The sequence below is a fragment of the Pan paniscus genome, chromosome 2 (assembly GCF_029289425.2).
Source record: "Pan paniscus chromosome 2, NHGRI_mPanPan1-v2.0_pri, whole genome shotgun sequence".
Classification (NCBI taxonomy): domain Eukaryota; kingdom Metazoa; phylum Chordata; class Mammalia; order Primates; family Hominidae; genus Pan; species Pan paniscus.
In genome coordinates, this window is record NC_085926.1 from 36,909,515 (window position 1) to 36,932,090 (window position 22,576).

The window sequence follows — 22,576 nt, forward strand, 5'->3', positions numbered from 1 at the left end:
AGGAGAATCGCTTGAACCCGGGAGGTGGAGGTTGCAGTGAGCCAAGATCATGCCACTGCACTCCAGCCTGGGTAACAGAGTGAGACTCCATCTCAATAAAAAATCATAAAAATAAAATAAAAAATAAATAAATAAAAAGAGCAGGCCCCTTTTTCCCTTCCACCTGACTTCTTCCCTAGAAACAACCACTTTTACATCTTTCAGCTGATTATTTTGATGCCTATGCTCATGTCTCTAAATATGCTACTTCTTATTGTTGGGGCTTTTTTCCCCTCAGTTTTATGCATGATCAGGTAAAATTTTTGAGACTGTGCTTGTCTGAAAACCTTTATCCTTAATATAGTTTGGCTGGGTATAAAATTATCAGCTAGAAATCATTTTCTACCGGGCGTGGTGGCTCACACCTGTAATCCCAGCACTTTGGGAAGCTGAGACAGGCAGATCACCTGAGGTCAGGAGTTCAAGACCAGCTTGGCCAACATGGCGAAACCCTGTCTCTACCAAAAATACAAAAATTAGCCAGTCGTGGTGGTGGGCACTTGTAATCTCAGCTACTCGGGAGGCTGAGGCAGGAGAATCACTTGAACCCAGGAGGTGGAGGCTGCAGTGAGCCAAGATCATGCCACTGCACTCCAGCCTCAGCGACAGAGGGAGACTTTGTCTCAACAAAAAAAAAAATAGAAATCATTTTCCTTCAGAATTCTGAAGCTATTACTTCAGTGACTTCTAGCTTCCAGTACTGCTGTTGGGAATTCTGAAAACATTCAATCATCAATCTTATCTATTTATTTAGAGACAGAGTCTCGCTCTGTCACCCAGGCTGGAGTGCAATGGTGCAGTCTCAGTTCACTACCACCTCTGCCTCCTGGGTTCAAGCATCAGTCACCAATCTTTTTATAGGACCTCTTCTTTTTCTAATCTCTGGAAGCATGAATAATCTTCTTTTCCTCCCCAGTGTTTTGAAATTACACAATGATCTGCTTTGATGTGGGCCCATTCATTGATTCCACTGGGTACTGCGTGGGTTATTTCAGTCTCAACACTCAAGATCTTCAGTCTGGGAAAATATCTTGCATTATTTTATTGATTTTTTTTTCCATTTTCTTTCTCTCCCTCTCTCTTTTTAATCCTATTATTCAGGATATTGAACTTCCAGGACTGATCTCTGTGATACAGTTGCTTAATTTTCAAATCACTTCTCTCCTGTTTTCCATCTTTTTGTTTTGTTTTGTTTTTGTTTTTGTTTTTGTTTTTGTTTTGAGGCGGAGTCTCGCTCTTTCGCCCAGGCTGGACTGCAGTGGCACTATCTTGGCTCACTGCAAGCTCCGCCTCCCGGGTTCACGCCATTCTCCTGCCTCAGCCTCCCGAGTAGCTGGGACTACAGGCGCCTGCTACCATGCCCGGCTAATTTTTTTTGTATTTTTAGTAGAGATGGGGTTTCACTGTGTTAGCCAGGATGGTCTCGATCTCCTGACCTCGTGATCCGCCCACCTCGGCCTCCCAAAGTGCTGGGATTACAGGCGTGAGCCACCACGCCCGGCCCTGTTTTCCATCTTTTTTGGCCTTTTTTGCTCTAGTTTCTGGGAGAGTTTCTCAACTTTATCTTCCACTTCTTAATGAGTTTTTTGTTTCTGATATCATACTTTAACTTTTCCAAGAGGTCTTTTTTATTCTATGAGCATTCGTTTGTTGGAGTACCCCATTGTCTTTTCATGATTGCATATCTTTTATTATCTCTTTGCAGATGGTAATCGGGTTTTTTTTTCCTTTTGCATAGGCTCTATTCTCCATGATTCTTTTTCTGTTTCTGTGTTATGTTTTGTTCCCCTTGTTATGGATTTTCCTCAGATGCTTAGCTACTCATTACTAACAGTGGGGAACAAGATATCCATCAACAAAGAACTGATTGAATAAACTATAGTACATCCACATTGTGGGAAACTATGGAGCTGTACTAAGAAATGAGAAGTATTTCTATATAAGACTGTGGGCTGAAGGCCAGGAAATATTGCTAAGTGAGAAAAATCTAGACGAGAACAGTGTTTATAGTATGCTACCTTTGAAGTAAGTAGAAGTGGGTATTTTTATGTGTTTGCTTATGATTTCTGAAAGAAACAATGGAAAGAAAACTAAAAACTGAGATATGTGGTTGTAAGAAGGAAAGGGGTAGAGGAGACCAGGAGGGAAGCTAGGCTTCTTTAAATATGCCTTGTTTTATAGTTTCAGCTTCATAACCATATATGCATTTAACATAATTGAGAAGTTGTATTTAAGTTTTAAAAAGCAGTTCCTAAAATTGAAAACAAACTGAGACAAACTAAACTGTATATCAAGTAGATAGCATAACTACACAAAAATTATTTCTAGTGACATTAAGACATAATATTTTGACTACAGGGATGTATACCAAGGAAAAAAGATAACAAACAATAAAAATATTGAATTTAATAGTCATATTTTTACTAAGTAATACTGGTACTCTATTTTTAAAACATTTGTTTAAAAATATTGCTTAGTAATATTTTTATTACTTAATGAGTATAAATTAGAATAAGCAAATAATTAATTATGACAACGTGTCATTCAAAACCAAGATATTCAATATAAGAGAAAAATACAAACATAAAATAAAAGAAGTTGATGGAAAAAATCTGTAATCTGAAAACTGAATTAGAAACACCAGTATGGACTCATGATTTATTTCCTATCTCTATTCATTCTGTCCATCTTTGATATGATGTGGTATTACTGGGATCATTAACAATGTGCACCTCTGGCACCCAGGAAGTGATCTCTAAACAACATTCTTCTCTACAAGAAACCAAGACTCTAAAGCAAATTAAAAAGATTCTAAGTCTGGGGCAGAAATGTACAAGTTGAGCTTGGGACATTTTGTTGTTCAGAAAGCAAAGAAGCTACCAAAGAGTAATGGGGTTGTGTCCAAGGATCCTGCAAGCAACTTAAATGGGCTTCCACTGCTCAAACATGAGAAATTAAGCATTAAAAAGAAAAATCAGGCCTGGCATGGTGGTTTGACTAATCCCATGCCTGTAATGCCAGAACTTTGGGAGGCCAAGGTGGGGCGGGATCACCTGAGCCCAAGAGTTTGAGACCAGCCTGGGAAACATGGAGAAACCCTGTCTTTACAAAAAATACAAAAATTAGCCAGGCATAGTGGCATGAGCCTGCAGTCCCAGCCACTCAGGAGGCTGAGGTGGGAGGATAGCTTGAGCCTGGGAGTTCAAGGCTACAGTAAGCCATAATGGCGCCATTGCACTCCAGCCTGGGCAACAGAAAGAGACCCTGTCTCCAAAAAAGAGATGAAAAAGAAAAATCATTTTTCTAATTATATCATTCTTTCTGCATTTATTAGCTGGAATTCTTTTATAAAGAACTGTCCATCTACAATCATTTGGTTGCCCTGAAAAATAGTTCATATAGGAAAAGTGGGATAAATGCTTTTCTCCCTTTATTTACCAGTTTCAGAATGAGTTGGTACCCTGGGATTCAGCAAATTTTTTAAATGACTCATGGATTTTAAAAAATACAGTCGGTGTACTTTAATCATTACAATATTTTTTTTCTGAATGCTCTGATTTCCCATATTCAAAAAGTGGGAGCCCATGTAGTCAGTGATTATCGATGGAGCAAAAAAACACTAGGAGAAAGGATAGATCTGGCCAAGGTTTTTTTAAATCTCATTTACCAATCCCAACATCATTAAAAGTGGGACAGCCAGATTTTATGTGCCTCCTGATGTGATGCAAAAGGAAGTACACAGCAACACGAGTGAAGAACTTTTACCCAAAAATATTGAATCTGAATTTAAGCAAGCCTCTAAACTAGAAGTTCTTAACCAGAAATCCATACAGAGAATTTGGGAAGTCTGTGAATTTGAATAAGAACATAATTATCATCTTTATCTGCACTATTCTTTAACTGAAATTTAGCATTGCCTTCGATTATGTATGTAGGCAAAAACAAAGAAAAAACTAAAACTACAGTAAAAGCTGTATCCAAAGCCTTGTCAACAATAGAAATCATGGATTCTTTCATATTCCATTACAGTGTTGTGGATACCCCAGAATATTGTTTTTGCTTATCAACTTTATAATTATGATTAGACCTACTGTTAGATCTTGTTGTTTAATGTATTAATAAAGAAGATATACTATATTACAAATGAGTTATTTTTAATATGTTGAGAATTATAGTTCAATATAAATAGTTTTCTCTGTAATCCTATACATTTCATTTTATGCATTTAAAAATATTATCCTGGCCGGGCGCAGTGGCTCATGCTCATAATCCCAGCACTTTGGGAGGCCGAGGCGGGCGGATCACCAGAGGTCAGGAGTTTGAGACCAACCTGGCCAACATGGTGAAACCCCATTTCTACTAAAAATACAAAAAATAAGTCAGGCACGGTGGCATGAGCCTGTAATCCCAGCTACACGGGAGGCTGAGGCAGGAGAATCTCTTGAACCTGGGAGGCGGAGGTTGCAATCAGCCAAGATCGCGCCATTGCACTCCAGCTTGGGCAACAAGAGCGAAACGCCATCTCAAAAATAAATAAATAAATAAATAATAAAAATAAAAATATTATCCTGAGCAGGGGTCTATGGATGTCATCAGATTGCTAAGAGGTGCATAACAAATGAAAGGTTAAGAATCCCTACTCTCGATCTACCAGTTCTAATTTTTGTATTTTTAGTAGAGATGGGGTTTCACCATGTTGGCCAGGCTGATCTCGAACTTCTGGCCTCAAGTCATCTGTCTGCCTCTGCCTCCCAAAATGCTGGAATTACAGTCATGAGCCATTGTGCCCGGCCCATTTCCCACTTTTCTAATAGCTTTCCAGCTTCCAGGCTTTTGTTGCTGTTGCCTTCTCTCCTGTTCTTCCTCTCCGTATGCCTTTTAACAATTTAGTGGGGTTTCAGGAGGAAGAAAAAACAAATACTTGTTTTCAATTCACCATAGTCCTACTATATTTTTTTAAATGGTTGAAAGTCCTGTCTTTTGGAGAATGTGCTCGATAATGCTTCTTCTCCCCATTCCACAACCCCCACTCCCATGCCTCCCTAGGCTTTTGCTCTGTGGCACCTGATATCACTCCCTTAAGGCCTTAGATTGCAGAGACAGATCAAGGCGTGATTTGTCTGGGCAACTGCCTATGCTACTCACCTCCAACAAGCCCCAAAACATTCCTGGAAAGCTAACAAGATGAAGAGTTTTATCTACCAAAACTCTGGAGAGAGTTTTATATGGGATTGGAAAGAGCTTTTGGAAATACCAGTTGGTTTGGGGGCTGGAGGCAGGACTGATGGAGAACCAATCCAAAGGACAAGTTCACTAACAATAGCAGGTGACTCAACTGCTTTCCAACAGGAGTAGGTCCTATTAGATGCAGGGTTCTGCTTGTGCTAAGCAGTGTAAAGAGTCAGGTCCGAAATAAAATTTCCTGGACCACAGAGGAAAGGCTGATATTCCAGTAAAGTCTTTTGTCCACTGCCTTTGCCCAGACACTGCTCAGTCTCTCCTCTGTAGACAGACTGAACACAAATTTTAAAGTATTAATTTCAAAGGATAAGAAAATCACCCAACTAGGGTGTCCACAGGTCTCTATCTTCTGAGTCTGTGGCTTATCCCTTACTATAATATCTTGAGGGCATGGCCTTGCCCCACCTATCTTTCTGCTTCTCACATGTGGTGGTTGGTTGAAAGAAAGGTAAGCTCTTCTCATTTGAAAGTATCCAAGGACCCATTTTAATAACACTGAATAACTGAAAGTTGTCAGATAATCTTCGGGATGTAGGCAGGCCAGAATCATCACTGTCAAAAACATCAGCAGGCTGGGCATGGTGGCTCACACCTGTAATCCCAGCACTTTGGGAGGCTGAGGTGGGCAGATTACCTGAGGTCGGGAGTTCAAGACCACCCTGACCAACATGGAGAAATCCCGTCTGTACTAAAAATGCAAAATTAACCAGGCGTGGTGGCACATGCCTGTAATCCCAGCTACTCAGGAGGCTGAGGCAGGAGAATCACTTGAACCCAGGAGGCAGAGGTTGCAGTGAGCCAAGATCCCACCATTGCACTCCAGCCTGAGCAACAAGAGCAAAACTCCATCTCAAAAAATAAAAAATTTAAAAAATTTTTTAAAAATTAGCCGGGTGTGATGGCAGGTGCCTGTAATCCCAGCTACTTGGGAGGCTGAGGCAGGAGAATCACTTGAACTCAGGAGGAGGAGGTTGCAGTGGGCCGAGGCCATGCCAGCCTGGGTAACAGAGCACGACTCTGTCAAAAAAAAAAAAAAAAAAATCAACAGAAACAAATGACTATTGAGTTATGCCATGGTAGCCACTATACCAAGTGAAGACCATAGACCAAACTCTGTGTACCCAGATAGCTAACCAAGTAAAAAAGACAAATACTTAGATGACCAGGAGCATGCAGTACAGAAATAAATATCAGTTGATTTTTTTAAAAGAGAAAAACTTAAATAATGCAAATACAGGAGGAAGGACGATTTATCTTCATTCAACATTTCTGTAACACTATTCTTTAAATTCCTTATGATAATGTAAGTTGTTCTTAAAATAGTCTTCTAAGAAGGGTATTAATATCTGCATTTTACAGAAAGGAAAACTAAAGAAATTAAAAGTTAAGCAATCTGCTATATAACCACTTGGTCAAAAGGCTAAGACTAGAAAACAGAGACAAGTTCAGAATAGGCTTGGCTGTGTGTCTCTTGGACCCTGAGCTTAGTCCTGGATTCTGATGCTCAAGGATAATGTCACTGGAGACCACTGGGAGCATTATCTATTACATATGCTTACAGGCAGACAGGTTTATACAGCAACAACAACAACAACAACAACAAACACTGCAGCAGAAGTTGTTTTCCATTTCAACTTCAGTGGAACTGATTCTTACCTTGTCTAAGGGTAAGAATCCGAGAATGCCAATGAGGTGTGTCATATATGACACTAATCTATCCTGATAACATAGGAGGGGCAGCATGGACTATTTACAGTCCAACCTTGAGATACACACATATATATATGCCCTCACACAGATACCTTTGCCCACACAGGGAATTGCACATTCTCAAAAATGTATACATACACAAAGAGTAAACCAATAAATATGCTCACTCAAGTCCATGCAGCTGCAACACACACACACACACACACGCACACACACTACTCTGTCTTTATTTCCCCATTTTGAATGAGCACAGCCATTCATCTATGAACCCATCAATGCTCTATCTGACCCTTGCCCTTAGCAGAAGCTACTTCTCTCAGTCTCTGAGTCAGCCCTGAGAGGGTAGATATATAATCAATAGCCTTCACATTCACAGTCCTGACTACCTACTACACCCACATGGATGGGCTAATTCTGGTATCTCCCATACCCTTAGAACAGTGGTTCTCAACCAAGGGTGATTTTTCCCCTAGGGAATATTTAGCAAAGTCTATAAACATTTTTGATTGTCATAATTCTGCAGGAAGGGTAAAGGGTTTTTCTGGCATCTGTTAGGTGGTGGCCAGGGATGCTGCTAAACAGTCTAGAACGGACAGGTCTGTACCCCACAACAATGAGTTATTCAGCCCAAAATGTCAGTAATGCCAAGGTTGGGAAACCTTGTCTTAGGGGAAGCAATGGGCAACTGTCCTGCCCTTAGCCACCAGCTAATAAACCACCTAGACTGCTTCCTCTGAGATAACTGGCCATGGATACCAGGGACACAGCTACTTGGACCTGAGTGGGCAGGCACCTATCCCTAGGGCAGACAATATGCAGATTATCCATTTTCCCCTGAGGAAAACTGGTGAGAAAGCTATGCCAACAGGGACCACAGCAATTTTCTGGACAAGACCATCTCTCAGCAGTTTGAACTGGAAGTTAGGGGCGACTGATAGTGGGAGCAAAAGATGAAAAACAATGAAAGAGCAGCTACAGGGGCCACAGGGCCAGATTCAGCTGAAGCCATCAGGTCGAGAAAGAGATACACAGAGTGAAGGCAGTTGCTTGGGAAAGCAGCAGGAGTGACTGAAGCTGAAGAGGAGGGACGGGGCGCCGTGCTATTAGATGATCAGTAAATCTATTAGTACAAGTCAATGAGCCAGCCTGGGCAACATGGTGAAATCCTGTCTCTAACAAAAAGACAAAAAATTAGCCGGGTGTGGTTGCATGCACCTGTGCTCCCAGCTACTCAGGAGGCTGAGGGGGGAGGATCGCTTGAGGTGGAGATTGTAGTGAACTGAGATCATGCCACGGCACTCCAGCCTGGGTGACAGAGTAAGAACCCGTTTAAAAAAAAGAAAGAAAGAGTCAAGGAGAACCAAGCTGTCCTGGGGGATCATCCACCTTGTTCCCAAGCTGTAGGAGGCCTGGCTGCAAGGTGGTTTCTGCAAACTTGTGAGTCCTACTTCCCTTGTCGGTGCCTGGGACTTGATGATAGACTCTCTTGTGGGCTGAACTGTGTCCCCCAATAAGGATATGTTGAAGTCTTCACTCCCACTACTTCAGAATATGGCCTTATTTGCAAGTAGGGTTGTTGCAGGTATAATTAGTTAAAATGAGGTCATTCTGGAATAGGGGGAGCCCCTAATGTAATATGACTTGTATCCTTTTAAGAAAATGGCCATGTGCAGACACAGAGAAACAGAGAATGCCACATGAAGATGGAAGCAGAGATTAGAGTGATGTATCTGCAAGCCAACCATTGCCAGCTGTCGCCAGAAGCCAGGAGAGAGGTGTGGAATAGATTCTCCCTCAGAGCCCTCAGAAAGAACGAATCCTGCCAACACCTTAATTTTGGACGTCTAGCCTCCAGAACTGTGAGAGAATAAGTATCTGTTGTTTGAAGCCACCCATTTGTGGTACTCTGTTACAGTAGGCCTAGCACACTAACGCAGACCCCATTACCCATAGTAACCCAAGTGCATCCCTGTTCCTGACAATATTTCAGCCCTTGCCCTCGAATTTATAAGGCTCTAGGACTCTGGCTCTCTTCTGACCATGCCCCTCCATAGGGGATGAGGAGTCTACCAGCCCAAGGGGATGTGCCCATCTAGAGTCCACACCTAGCTTCTAGAACACATTTGGGGTACCTAGACCCCAAAATTTCCTGCCAAAACAGCTCTGAGACTTATTTAAGAGTCTGGTCAGGCTGGTTCTTGTGTCTATCTTTCTGAGAGTGGGCCACGTAGCAGTGCACATACCCCCAGGTTCAACGGTTGACCAAGGGCCAGCTATTTGCCAGCAACTAGGGAAGCTGTGGACAGAACTTGGATTTATGGCCTCGGGTGTCCACACACATGTGTACCTTATTCTATGGGACAGAGGTAAGGATATGAAGAGAAAGGGAGCAGGCTATGGGCTCTGCATCTCCATTTGAACTCTTGCCCCAGCTCCCAGGACAGTCAGGGGTGGACCTATCACTCTTACCCCCACAGGTCAGGATTAATGTCCAAGGAATAGGTCCTGGGCATCTTCATGCATCACTCTGTTCCTCCTGTAGGCCCCAGCCACAGGGACTACTGCCTCTTTCTCTTTTTGTGCTCTGACCCATCCCCCTCTGGGTGGCGCTCTACACAACCAACCTCAGCAGCTGGGTCAACTCCTGTTCCCCCTTCCTTCTTCCCCTTCATTATCACCTCCACAAAGGGGATCTGCACCAGATTTCTTAAGAATCCTGACTTATGGGGGGAGGGAGGAGGGAAAGCATTAGGAGATATACTTAATGTAAATGACGAGTTAATGGGTGCAGCACACCAACATGGCACTTGTATACATATGTAACAAACCTGCACATTGTGCACATGCACCCTACAACTTAAAGTATAATAAGAAAAAAAAAAGAATCCTGGCTTACTCCTGTAACTGGGGCCCCCAGATGTCTCAAAACAGAGGTCACATTCAGCTGTCTACAGAGGTCAGGCAAATATCACAACTAAATGTGTCTGGCCAGGTAGGTGTAAGTGCCCAGGAGAGGTAAGGTCTACAGCAAACTGGGACAGCCAGACTCCTTCTAAAGTGGCTCCAGCTAATTGTTGCCATGGAGATGGTGGGCTTGATGTCAAAAAACTTTTGATTTTCTGATAGAAACTGGAAAACTTGATTTAATTATGTGAAAGTTCCTGTTCAACTAATTCAAAATTTCGACACAGTGTCTACCAAATAAAACTCAGCCACAGACAAGCCAGAGAGTTTGGCAAGTTTATTACCACAAATAAAACCAACTACCTCTATCAGATCTAGTTGGCAAGATGAGGAAGCCTGAAGCTATCCTACACCTGGTTTGCCCTGAACTTACTGAACTCCAGTTTGAAGAACTAGTGGTATTTTCATGAACTGTTATTTTTGTGGCCTGATATGACATTCCCACCTCCTTCTATCTGGCAAACCCCAAAACTTGTGATGAGTCCTTCATGACTCATCTTTATCATCACCTCCCATGTGTAAACCTGGACTTTCCCAGATAGACAGCCCAGCCTCCCCATTTTCACCACTCCCTGCTCAATACTCCTTATTCATGCCTCTATTACAGCCCTTATCACATCATTTTATAACTGTCTGTCATCTGTCACTAGAGGGTGAGCACCTCAAAGTCTAGGATTTTATCTTGTTCATTCTGTGTTCCCAGCTCCCTGGCACTTTGCTGACACAATGCTTGTGGAATGAATGAATAAACAGCACAGATCAGTAATTAAACCAATGTCAGGAAGCTACTAGATATAATTACACATTAGTATTCATGACAATAAGTTTGTCATCATAAGAGCTTAGGAGTGGAGGAAAACAATTTTCAGCAGGATGGCTAAGGAATTTGCATTTGAACTGGGAAACTAATTCTCATAGGGAAGGGGAGGAAAAAGGAAGAACAGTCTGGAAATGAAACTAAAGGCCCAAAGGTCAGAAAGCCTGCGGTGGTCTCTGACGGCGAGAACGGTAGGGGTGGCAAGTAAGACAACAAATGAAATAAAATAATTATAATAAAGTATTCTTAAAGGGGAACTGTGAGGAGACAGTTGTGTAGGGACAACTGAGGTGGTGGGATAAGCATAAGAAAGTGCTTCGAGGACTCTGCTGACAGCCATCTTGAACCATTGCCACACTTGTAAAGGTGTTTGTTTCCTATGGTGATATCACTGTTGCTTCTTTTCCCTAGCTTCAGTCCTGCAGAGACTTTACACTAGGAGCTGCTCCTTCCATTTAGGTATGCCGCCACCGTGCGGTGGGAGTGTGCAGCTACACGACTTACTGGCAGGCTCACATTTTACCTTAACATAAGTGGATGGAAATTGTACTCAAGCTCAGCACGTTTACAGATCCAACTTTAATGACATCTAAATATCATACAGAGATTTATCTTTACATTAGCTGGGGTCAAGCAAAGAAGACCATACGCAACTCAGTTCACAATCAACCAGGCCCTCCCTCCTTCATGTGTATTCCTTCTGTGTTTTCCTCCTCTTTAGGGACAGAGGTTTATTCAACTTTGCTTCCTCCATAGGGCCTTACATACTGCAGGTGCTTTAAAAAAAATATCTGCTTAGTGGACTTATAGAAAGATGATATAGCACGTTTTTTTTTAAAGTTCCAAAAACATTTTATCACTTTTTCAGAAAAGTGAGAGTAGAAAATTTTCACCCATAATTCCACCGCCCTAAAACAGTGACTATTAATGATTAGCAAACAATTCAAAATAACTATCCTGGCCAGGTGCGATGGCTCACGCCTGTAATCCCAACACTTTGGGAGACCAAGGCGGGCGGATCACTTGAGTTCAGGAGTTCGAGACCAGCCTGGCCAACATGGCCAAACCTCGTCTCTACTAAAAATATAAAAATAGCCAGGAGTGGTGGTGCATGCCTATAATCCCAGCTACTCAGAAGGCTGTGATCCCAGCTACTCAGAAGGCAGGAGAATCACTTGAACCCAGGCGGCGGAGGTTGCAGTGAGCCAAGATTGCACTACTGCACTCCAGCCTGGGCGACAGAGCGAGACTCTGTTTTTTTGGTTTTTTTTTTTTTTTTGAAAAAACAAAACAAAAGATCTGGCTTTGTTTTTACTCTCCATGGACCATTAGCCATAAGGAATTGTTGGACACTATCTGATATGGAAAGAGATGTATTTCAGGTTAAGCGAAGGAAATTTAAAGCAGGTTAAAATGCTTTTGGTTTTAAGTAAAGGAGAACTTGACTCAAATTAGCTTAAATGGAGATGTACTGGCTCATGTAATGAAAAGTGTGGGATTCAGACACAGTGTTTCCAGAGCTTCACTCAGGAAGATTCGGCCTTCATAGTGGCAATATGCCAGCTAGAAAAGAGGTATGTGCCGAGTAAAGCCCTTCTCTTTATGGCATTTGGCTCCCTCCCCATCTCCTTGCCAATTAAACCCATTCAACTACCTTAATGTGTGCAGAGCCAGCTCATTCAGCCTCCCTGTCTCTTCATTGTTAGATATGATTAGTCAACCAAGGGACTCCACACATTTGAGGAAAAACTATTCATGAAAGATAAAGATAAATAAACATAAAAAATATGTCCCCAGAAGTAATAGAGATGGTCTTGGAAACAGAAAAAAAATTACAAAAATTAGCCAGGCTTGGTGGCGGGCACCTGCAATCCCAGCTACTCTGGAGGCTGAGGCAGGAGAATCGCTTGAAACCGGAAGGAGGAGGTTGCACTAGTCGAGATCATGCCACTGCACTCCAGCCTGGGCGAAAGAGTGAAACTCTGTCTCAAAAAAAAGAAAAAAGAAAAAGAAAAAAAAAACCCATACTTTCAAACACAGAACCACTGGTCCACAGAACCACTGGTCACGGTGGCTTACATCTATAATCCAAGCACTTTGGGAGGCCTAAGCAGGTGAAACACTTGAGGTCAGGAGTTCAACACTAGCCTGGGCAACATGACGAAACCCTGTCTCTACAAAAAATACAAAAATTCACTGGGCATGGTGGCGTGTGTCTGTAGTTCCAGCTACTCAGAAGCCTGAGGTGAGAGGAGAGCTTGAGCCCAGGAAGTCGAGGCTGCAGTGGGCTAAGATTGTGCCACTGCACTCCAGCCTGGGCAACAGAGCAAGACCCTGTCTCAAAACAAAAACGAACAAACAAAAACAACAACAACAAAATGCAGTACCATTTACAACCACTCCAAGGAAAATAAGGTACTTGGATATTCATTTGATATGGTTTGAATGTTTGTGTCCCTCCAAAATTCATATTGAAAATCTCCAATGCAATAGTAGTAAGAGGCAGGGCCTTTAAGAGGTGATTGGGTCATGACTAATCCCATCCATGAGGGATTAGCCTTATAGAAGGGTTTGAGGGAGTCTGTTTGTCCTCTTTGCCCTTCTACATTTCCACCATGTGAGGATGTAGCAAAGAGGTGTCATTGATGAAGCAGAGAGCAAGCTATCACCAGACACCAAACCTGCTGGTGCCTTGATCTTGGACTTCCCAACCTCCAGAACTGTGAGAAATCAATTTCTATTTATTTTTATGTATGTATGTATGTATGTATGTATGTATGTATGTATGTATGTATGTATTGAGACGTAGTCTTGCTCTGTCATCCAGGCTGGAGTTCAGCGGTACAATCTCGGCTGACAGCAACCTCTGCCTCCCAGGCTTAGGTGATTCTCCGGCCTCAGCCTCCCGAGTAGCTGGAATTACAGGCATGCACCACCATACCCAGCTAATTTTGTATTTTTAGTAGGGACAGGGTTTTGTCATGTTGGCCAGGCTGGTCTCAAACTCCTGACCTCAGGTGATCCACCCACCTCAGCCTCCCAAAGTGTTGGGATTACAGGCATGAGCCACCGTGCCCAGCCTTAAATTTCTATTATTTACAAATTACCCAGTCTACGGTATTTTGTTACAGCAGCCTTAATAGACCAAGATAAAATTTTATTTTATTTCTTATTTTTATTTTTTGGAGACAGAGTCTTGTTCTATCCCCCAGGCTGAAGTGCAGTGGCACGATCTCGGCTCGCTGCAACCTCTGCCTCCCGGGTTCAAGCGATTCTCATGCCTCATCCTCCTGGGTAGCTGGGACTACAAGCATACACCACCACACCCAGCTAATCTTTATACATATATATATATATATATATATATATTTTTTTTTTTTTTTTTAGACTGAGTTTCACTCTTGTTGCCCAGGCTGGAGTGCAATGGCGTGATCTTGGCTCACTGCAACCTTTGCCTCCTGGGTTCAAGCCATTCTCCTACCTCAGCCTCCCAGGGAGCTGGAATTGCAGGCATGTGCCACCACGCCCTGCTAATTTTGTATTTTTAGTAGAGATGGGGTTTCTTCATGTGGGTCAGGCTGGTCTTGAACTCCCGACCTCAGGTGATCCGCCTGCCTCAGCCTCCCAAAATGCTGGGATTACAGGCGTGAGCCACTGTGCCTGGCCCTAATTTTTGTATTTTTAGTACAGACAGGATTTTGCCATGTTGTCCAGGCTGGTCATGAACTCCTGACCTCAAGTGATCCACCTGCCTTGGCCTCCCAAAGTGCTGGGATTACAGGTGTGAGCCACTCCTCCTGACCTAAGATAATATTTTTTAAAATAATTTATTGGCTGGGCACAGTGGCTCACGCCTGTAATCCCAGCACTTTAGGAGGCCGAGGTGGTCGGATCATGAGGTCAGGAGATCGAGACCAGCCTGGCCAACATGGTGAAACCCCATCTCTACTAAAAATTCAAACAAAATTAGCTGGGTGTGGTGGTATGTGCCTGTAATCCCAGCTACTCAGGAGGCTGAGGCAAGAGAATCGCTTGAATCAGGGAGTTGGAGGTTGCAGTGAGCCGAGATCACGCCACAGCACTCCAGCTTGGCGACAGAGCAAGACTCCATCTCAATAAATAAATAAGTAAGTAAATAAATAAATAAATAAATAAAATAATTTACCAAGGTGAAATTCACATAACTTAAAATTAACCATTTTATTTATTTATTTATTGTTTTGAGACAGAGGTCTTACTCTGTCGCCCAGGCTAGAGTGCGGTGGCACAGTCCTGGTTCACTGTAGCCTCTGCCTCCTGGGTTCAAGTGATTCTCATGCCTCAGCCTCTGGAGTAGCTGGGATCACAGGTGCACATCACCATGCCTGGCTGGTTTTTGTAATTTTAGTAGAGATGGGGTTTCACCATGTTGACTGGGCTGGTCTCGAACTTCTGACCTCAGGTGATCCACCCACCTCAGCCTCCCAAATTGCTGGGATTACAGGTGTGAGCCACCGTGCTGGCCTAACCATTTTATTTTATTTTATTTTTATTATTTTTTAAGATGGAGTCTTGCTCTGTTGCCCAGGCTGGAGTGCATTGGCTTGATGTCAGCTCACTGCAACCTCCACCTCCTGGGTTCAAGCGATTCTCCTGCCTCAGCCTCCTAAGTAACTGAGACTACAGGGAGTCCAATATTTGTATTTTTAGTAGAGACAGGGTTTCACTGTGTTGGCGGGGCTGGTCTTGAACTCCTGACCTCAGGTGATCCACCCCTTCGGCCTCCCAAATTGCTGGGATTATAGGCATGAGCCACCACACGTGGCCCAGCCGAACCATTTTATTTTATTTATTTATTTATTTATTTATTTATTTTTGAGACAAAGTCTTGCTCTGTTACCCAGGCTGGAGTGCAGTGGCATGATGTCAGCTCACTGCAACCTCTGCCTCTTGGGTTCAAGCAATTCCCCTGCCTCAGCCTCCCAAGTAGCTGGGATTATAGTCATGCGCCACCACACCCAGCTAAGTTTTTGTATTTTTAGTAGAGATGGGGTTTTGCCATATTGGCTAGGCTGGTCTGGAACTCCTGACCTCAAGTGATCTGCCCACCTTGGCCTCCCAAAGTGCTGGGATTACAGGCATGAGCCACCGCACCCGGCCCTAACCATTTTAAAATAAACAATTCAGTGGTATTCAATACATTCACCGTGTTAGGCAACCACTACCTCTACCTAGCTCTAAAGCATTTCCATCACTCTACGATAAACCCCTTAAGCTGTTCCTTCCATTCCCTCTCCCCTCCGCCATTGACAACCATAAATCTGCATTCTGTCTCTATGATTTTTTTTTTTTTTTTTTTTTTTTTGAGACAGGATCTCACTCTGTCACCCAGGCTGAAGTGCAGTGGCGCGATCTCGGCTCACTGCAACCTGTCTCCCAGGTTCAACCAATTCTCCTGCCTCAGCCTCCCAAGTAGCTGGGACTACAGGTGCCCGCCATCATGCCTGGCTAATTTTTGTATTTTTAGTAGACATGGGGTTTCACCATTTTGGCCAGGCTGGTCTCGAACTCCTGATCCCAGGCGATCAGCCCGCCGTGGCCTCCCAAAGTGCTGGGATTACAGGCATGAGCCACCAAGCCCGGCCCTGACTCTATGAATTTATCTATTCTAGATATTTCAAGTATACAGAGTCATATAATATGTGACCTTTTTTGTCTGGATTCTTTCACAATGTAGCATAATGCTCTGGAGTTTCAGCCATGTTGCAGCATGCATCAGTACTTCATTTCTTTTTATAGCTGAATAATATTCCATGGTATTTATATATCAAAATTTGTTTATCCATTAACCTGTGGAGGGACATTTAGGCTGTTTCCACCTTTTGGCTATTGTGAATGGTGCTACTATAAACACATGTGTACACATGCCTGTTTAAGTATATGTTTTCAGTTCTTTGGAGTATATACCTAGGAGTGGAATTGTAGAATCACGTGGTAATTTAACTTTTTGGAAAAATATCAAGCTGTACCCAAAGTGGTTGCACCATTTTGCATTTCCACCAGCAAAATGTGAGGGTTCCAGTTTCTCCATATCCTTGCCAATACTTATTTTTCTTTTTAAAAAATAGCTATCCTAGTACATGGGAAGTGACATTCATTGTGGTTTTAATTTGCATTTCCCTAATGAGTAGTGATGTTGAGCATCTTTTCATGTGTTTATTAGTCATTTGGATATCTTTGGAGAAATGGCTATTAAAGCCCTTTGTCCATTTTTAACTGGGTTGTTCAGTTTTGTTGTTGAGTTGTAGGAGTTCATTATGTATTCTGGATATTAATCACTTACCTGATACATGATTTGCAAATATTTTCTCCCATTCTGTGGGATGCCTTTTCATTCTCCTCATAGTGTCCTTTGATACACAAAAGTTTTTCATTTTGATGAAGTCCAATTCACTGTTTTTTTCTTGACCAAAAAGTAGAAACAACTGAAATGTCCACCAGCTCATGAACAGATAAACAAAATGTGTATATAATGGGATATATTCAGCCATAAAACGAATGAAGTACAAACACATACAACATGGATGAACCTTGGAAACTTTATGCTAAGTGAATACAGTCAGATACAAAAAGGGAACTATTGTATAATTCTATGCATGTGAGGTACACAGAATAGTCATTTTCATAAGGACAGGAAATGGAATAGTGGTTAGCAGGGGCTGAACAGAGGAGAAGATTGGCAGTTATTATTTAATGGACATAGAGTGGTTTTTTTTTATTATTAAGTTATGGAACTAGATAGTGATAATCATGAATGTACTTAATACCACTGAATTGTACACTTTAAAATTGTTAAAATGGGGCTGGGAACAGTGGCTCATGCCTGTAATCTAATCCTAGCACTTTGGGAGGACAAGAAGGGAGGATGGCATGAGCCTTGGAGTTCGAAGTTACAGTGAACTCTGATTGTAATCACCCAATGGGTTCACCTTGCCCGCTGCCTAGACAGAGCCGATTTATCAAGACAGGATAACTGCAATGGAGAAAGAGTAATTCACACAGAGCTGGCTGTGCGAGAAACCGGAGTTTTATTATTACTCAAATCAGTCTCCCCAAGCATTCAGGGATCAGGGTTTTTAAAGATAATTTGGCAGGTAGGAGTTTGGGAAGTGGGGAGTGCTGATTGGTCAGGTTAGAGATGGAATCATAGGGGGTTGAAGTGAGTTTTTCTTGCTGTCTTCTGTTCTTGGGTGTGATGGCAGAACTGGTTGAGCCAGATTCCTGGTCTGAGTGGTGTCAGCTGATCCATTGAGTGTAGGGTCTGCAAATATCTCAAGCACTGATCTTAGGTTTTACAATAGTGATGTTATCCCCAGAAGAAATTAGGGGAAGTTCAGACTCTAGGCGCCAGAGGTGGCATGATCCCTAAACTGTAATTTCTAATCTTGTAGCTAATCTGTTAGTTCGCAAAGGCAGACTGGTCCCCAGGCAAGAAGGGGGTCTTTTCAGGAAAGGGCTGTTATTAATTTTGTTTCAGGGTCAAACCATGAACTGAATTCCTTCCCAAGGTTAGTTTGGCCTACTCGCAGGAATGAACAAAGACAGCTTAAATAAGGTTAGAAGCAAGGTGGAGTTATTTAGGTCTGATTTCTTTCATTGTCATAATTTCCTCAGTTACAATTTTGCAAAGGCGGTTTCATGATCATGCAACTGCACTCCAGCCTGGGCAACAGAGCAAGACCTTGCCTCTAAAAAAAGTAAATAAAATGGTTAAAATGGAAATTTTTATATTATGTGTATTTTACCACAATAAAAAAAAAATGAAAGAAAACTGGTCTAGCTTTATTAATATGAGACAAAACAATTTAGGACAAAAAAATTAGAGAGGACCACTTAATTATGATAAAAGCTTCAAGTCATCAGGAATAATTAACATTGGCACAAAATATGTATGTACCAAATATTATTGCCTTGATATGTATAAAGCAAAAGCTGTCAGAATCATGAAGAGAAACTCACAATGCTTGCGAGAGATTTGAACAAAATTATCTCAGTAACTGACAGAACAAGCAGTCAAAAATTTTCTTTCGGCCGGGCGCGGTGGCTCACGCCTGTAATCCCAGCACTTTGGGAGGCCGAGGCGGGCAGATCACGAAGTCAGGAGTTTGAGACCAGCCTGGCCAACACAGTGAAACCCTGTCTCTACTAAAAAATACAAAAAATTAGCTGGTCATGGTGGCGGGCACCTGTAATCCCAGCTACTCGGGAGGCTGAGGCAAGAGAATTGCTTGAACCCGGGAGGCAGAGATTGCAAGGAGCCTAGATCACGCCATTACGCTACAGCCCGGGCGACAGTGCGAGACTCTGTCTCAAAAAAAAAAAAAAATTTCTTTCACATCAGGATGAGAAAACTCATACAAAGATCTTCCTAGCAGCATTATTCATGACAGCCTCAAACTGGAACCAACCTATTAATAAATATCTATCACTAGTAGAAGAGATATACACATTGTATTAGACTAATCCAATGTAATACTGAACAGCAATGGAAATGAATGAACTGTAGGTACATCCAACAACATGGATGAATTTCAAAACATAATGCTAAGCAAATAAAGCCAGACTCAAAATAATATATGCTGTATTATTCCATTTACGTGAAGCTCAAAAATAAGCAAACTAAATTATATGTGTAGAGAAGCATATTTATTTGATAACATTATTTTTATAAAGCAAGAAAGTTATTTCCATAAAATTCAGAATTGTGGATTTTTTTTTTTTTTTTTGAGACAGAGTCTCATTCTGTCGCCAGGCTGGAGTGCAGTGGCATGATCTCAGCTCACTGCAATCTCCGCCTCCAGGTTCGAGTGATTACCCTGCCTCAGCCTCCCTAGTAGCTGGGATTACAGGTGTGCACCACCACGCCCAGCTAATTTTTTGTATTTTAGTAGAGACAGGGTTTCACCATGTTGGCCAGGATGGTCTCGATCTCCTGACCTCATGATCCGCCCACCTCGGCCTCCCAAAGTGCTGGGATTACAGGCATGAGCCACTGTGCCTGGCCTCTTTTTTTTTGAGACAGAGTCTCGTAATTGTGGATATTTCTAACAGGAAAGAGGAACATTGGAATTGGAAAGAGACCAGTGGGCCAAAGGTGGAAAATATTGATGTAGACTTCTAAGATTTTGACAAAATTTTGTTTTATGGCCTGGATGGTGGTTATATAAATATTTACTGTATAACAATTCATTAAGATACACATTCGTGTTTTTTGTATATATGTGTTCTATTTCACAATCTTAAATGTTCCTTAATTAATTAATGGAGCACACCTTCAGAGTTGGGTGGGAAAATAATTCTGCCTAGAAATCCAAACTTAGACAAGCTAGCTATCAAGACTGAGGACAAACTAAAGCCATTCTTACACCTGTAAGGATTCAGGGTTTATCTACTATTTACGCTATCTGAAGGAGATAATTGAATATGTTGGCCAGGAAACCAAGTGTGAGGAGTATGTAGAAAACAGAAGATGATAGTACTAACCCTGTTAATCTAATAAAAAGAAACCCCAGGATGACTGCTTGCAGTGGGGTTTGAAAGAAATCTATTCAAATTAAAACAGGAGGTCCATGTGCTCCAAAAAGATATTCTTTTTTTAAAAATATATATTTTTTTTATTATACTTTAAGTTCTAGGGTACATGCACACAACATGCAGGTTTGTTACATATGCATACATGTGCCATGTTGGTGTGCTGCACCCATTAACTCCTCATTTACATTAGGTATGTCTCCTAATGCTATCCCTCCCCGCTCCCCTACCCCACAACAGGCCCCGGTGTGTGAAAAAACGATGGTTAGATGCCACGAACTAGGTGGCAATGCCTTAACCGTATGTGTGTTGTCAGGCCTGAGGGCTTCTTCCTTCCTTGTCAAGGGGAGTACTAACCTTCTCCCCTTTCATACAACACAAAGATATTCTTAAGACTTCTAGAATAGACCCTGAACAATTTTAGAGTAAGGAACTAATAGATATCAGTGCTTTCATGAAGGAGGCTTTTGCTTCTCCTGATGAGGGAAAAATTATAAAAATTCTAAGACAGGAAAGTTATGATCCAAACTTGAAATAAACAAATGTGGTATGAATTTGGGCAACTGTGGTTCTTTAAGAAAAGAGAATCCATCATGCAATTTTCTTTTTTTTTTTTTTTTTTTTTTTTTTTTTGAGACAGGGTATCACTCTGTCGCCCAGGCTGGAGTGCAGTGGTGATCTCAGTTCACTGCAACCTCTGCCTCCCGGGGTCAAGTGATTCTCATGCCTCAGCGTCCCAAGCAGCTGGGATTACAGGTGCCCGCCACAACACCTGGCTAATTTTTGTATTTTTTAGTAGAGACAGGGTTTCACCCTGTTTGTCAGGCTGGTCTTGAACTCCCCAACTCAAGTGATCTGCCAACCTCAGCCTCCCAAAGTGCTGGGATTATAGGCGTGAGCCACCGCACCTGGCCCATCATAGAATTTTCTAGGAATATTGTCCTTTGAGAGGTCTAGGGTGATGACATAATTATAGAGGAAAACATAATGTCATAATAATTTAATATTTTTAGTAATTTTAAATTTGTGTCATCAACTCATCAACCTACAGACAAAGGATGGGGGTTCAGGTATGATTTCTGAACAGAATGTAAATTTTCAACCTCAACAATGTAAATATCAAAGTGAAGCTCACAGAAACCAGAAGGTAGAAGTAGGAAAAGAGATGGAGGCAAGGGTAGGGGAAAAAAGTCAAGAGACATTAGTGAAAATTGACAGAATTAAAAACAAATAGTTTAAGAACAGAATCTAAATGTATAAAAGTAATCAATGGAAAGAAAACCAATGATACAACAAAAGTCATGGTAAAAAGAAGAAAAGGAGAAATGGGGTGGTATTAATTAGTTAAATCCTTATTAATCATAAGCAATAAGTAGACAATGGCTACAGTTGATAAATTAAGAATTAGCAATATACAGAAATATATATGAAACCAAAATAACTAATGAAAGAAAAGGAGGCTGGGCATGGTGGCTCAGGCCTGTAATCCCAGCACTTTGGCAGGCAGAGGCAGGCAGATCATTTGAGTCCCGGAGTTTGAGACCAGCCTAAGCAACGTAGTGAGACCTCATCGCTACAAAAAAACAGAAAAATTAGCCGGGTGTGGTGGTGAATGCCTGTATTTCCAGCTACTTCAGAGGCTGAGGCAGGAGAATCAGTTGAGCCCAGAAGGTGGAAGCTACAGTGAGCCAACAGAGTGAGACCATCTCAAAAAAAATTTTTAAAAATGAAGAAGAAAGGAAGGAAGGAAGGGAGGGAGGGAGGGAGCGTGGGCGGGGGGAGGGTGGAGGAGGAGGAGAGAAGGAGTGGGAGGAGTGGAGAAGGAGGGGGAGGAGGAGAAGGATAAAAGGTTACAAGGGGTTGTTACTAGGAATGGGGGAGAAGAGAAGTGGGTAATGGCACTGAAGCTTTTTATTATGTCTTTCAGCATTCTCTGATTGTTCTTAAACCATCAACAGATCTGAGTATGTAGACTAAAAGGGAATATTTGGTGAAGAGATCTTCTTTCACTATTGTACACTTGCTATGGACATGTCCATGCCTGCTGCCTGGCAGGCACCATTCATTAAGTAGGCCCCTGTTGCCAAGGAAACCAGCTCTTCACTGATACCAAAGATAATGCAGAGGCCTGCCGCTCACCAAGCAACCTTCCTCATGAGCTATGCCCCCACCTTCCTGAACTGTCTCTTGCTCCTGTTTGATACTGTCATGCTGCACGAAGCTTACACTTGCTAT

The 22,576-nt window shown here is 42.1% G+C and overlaps 1 non-coding gene across 1 annotated transcript; it reads right to left on the bottom strand.

The window, feature by feature from the left end:
- Window positions 1-20,594: 20,594 nt before the first annotated feature.
- LOC112439471 (U6atac minor spliceosomal RNA) lies at window positions 20,595-20,720 on the bottom strand. Its single transcript, XR_003027748.1, has one exon. It is a non-coding gene; the product is annotated as a U6atac minor spliceosomal RNA (small nuclear RNA).
- Window positions 20,721-22,576: the final 1,856 nt, after the last annotated feature.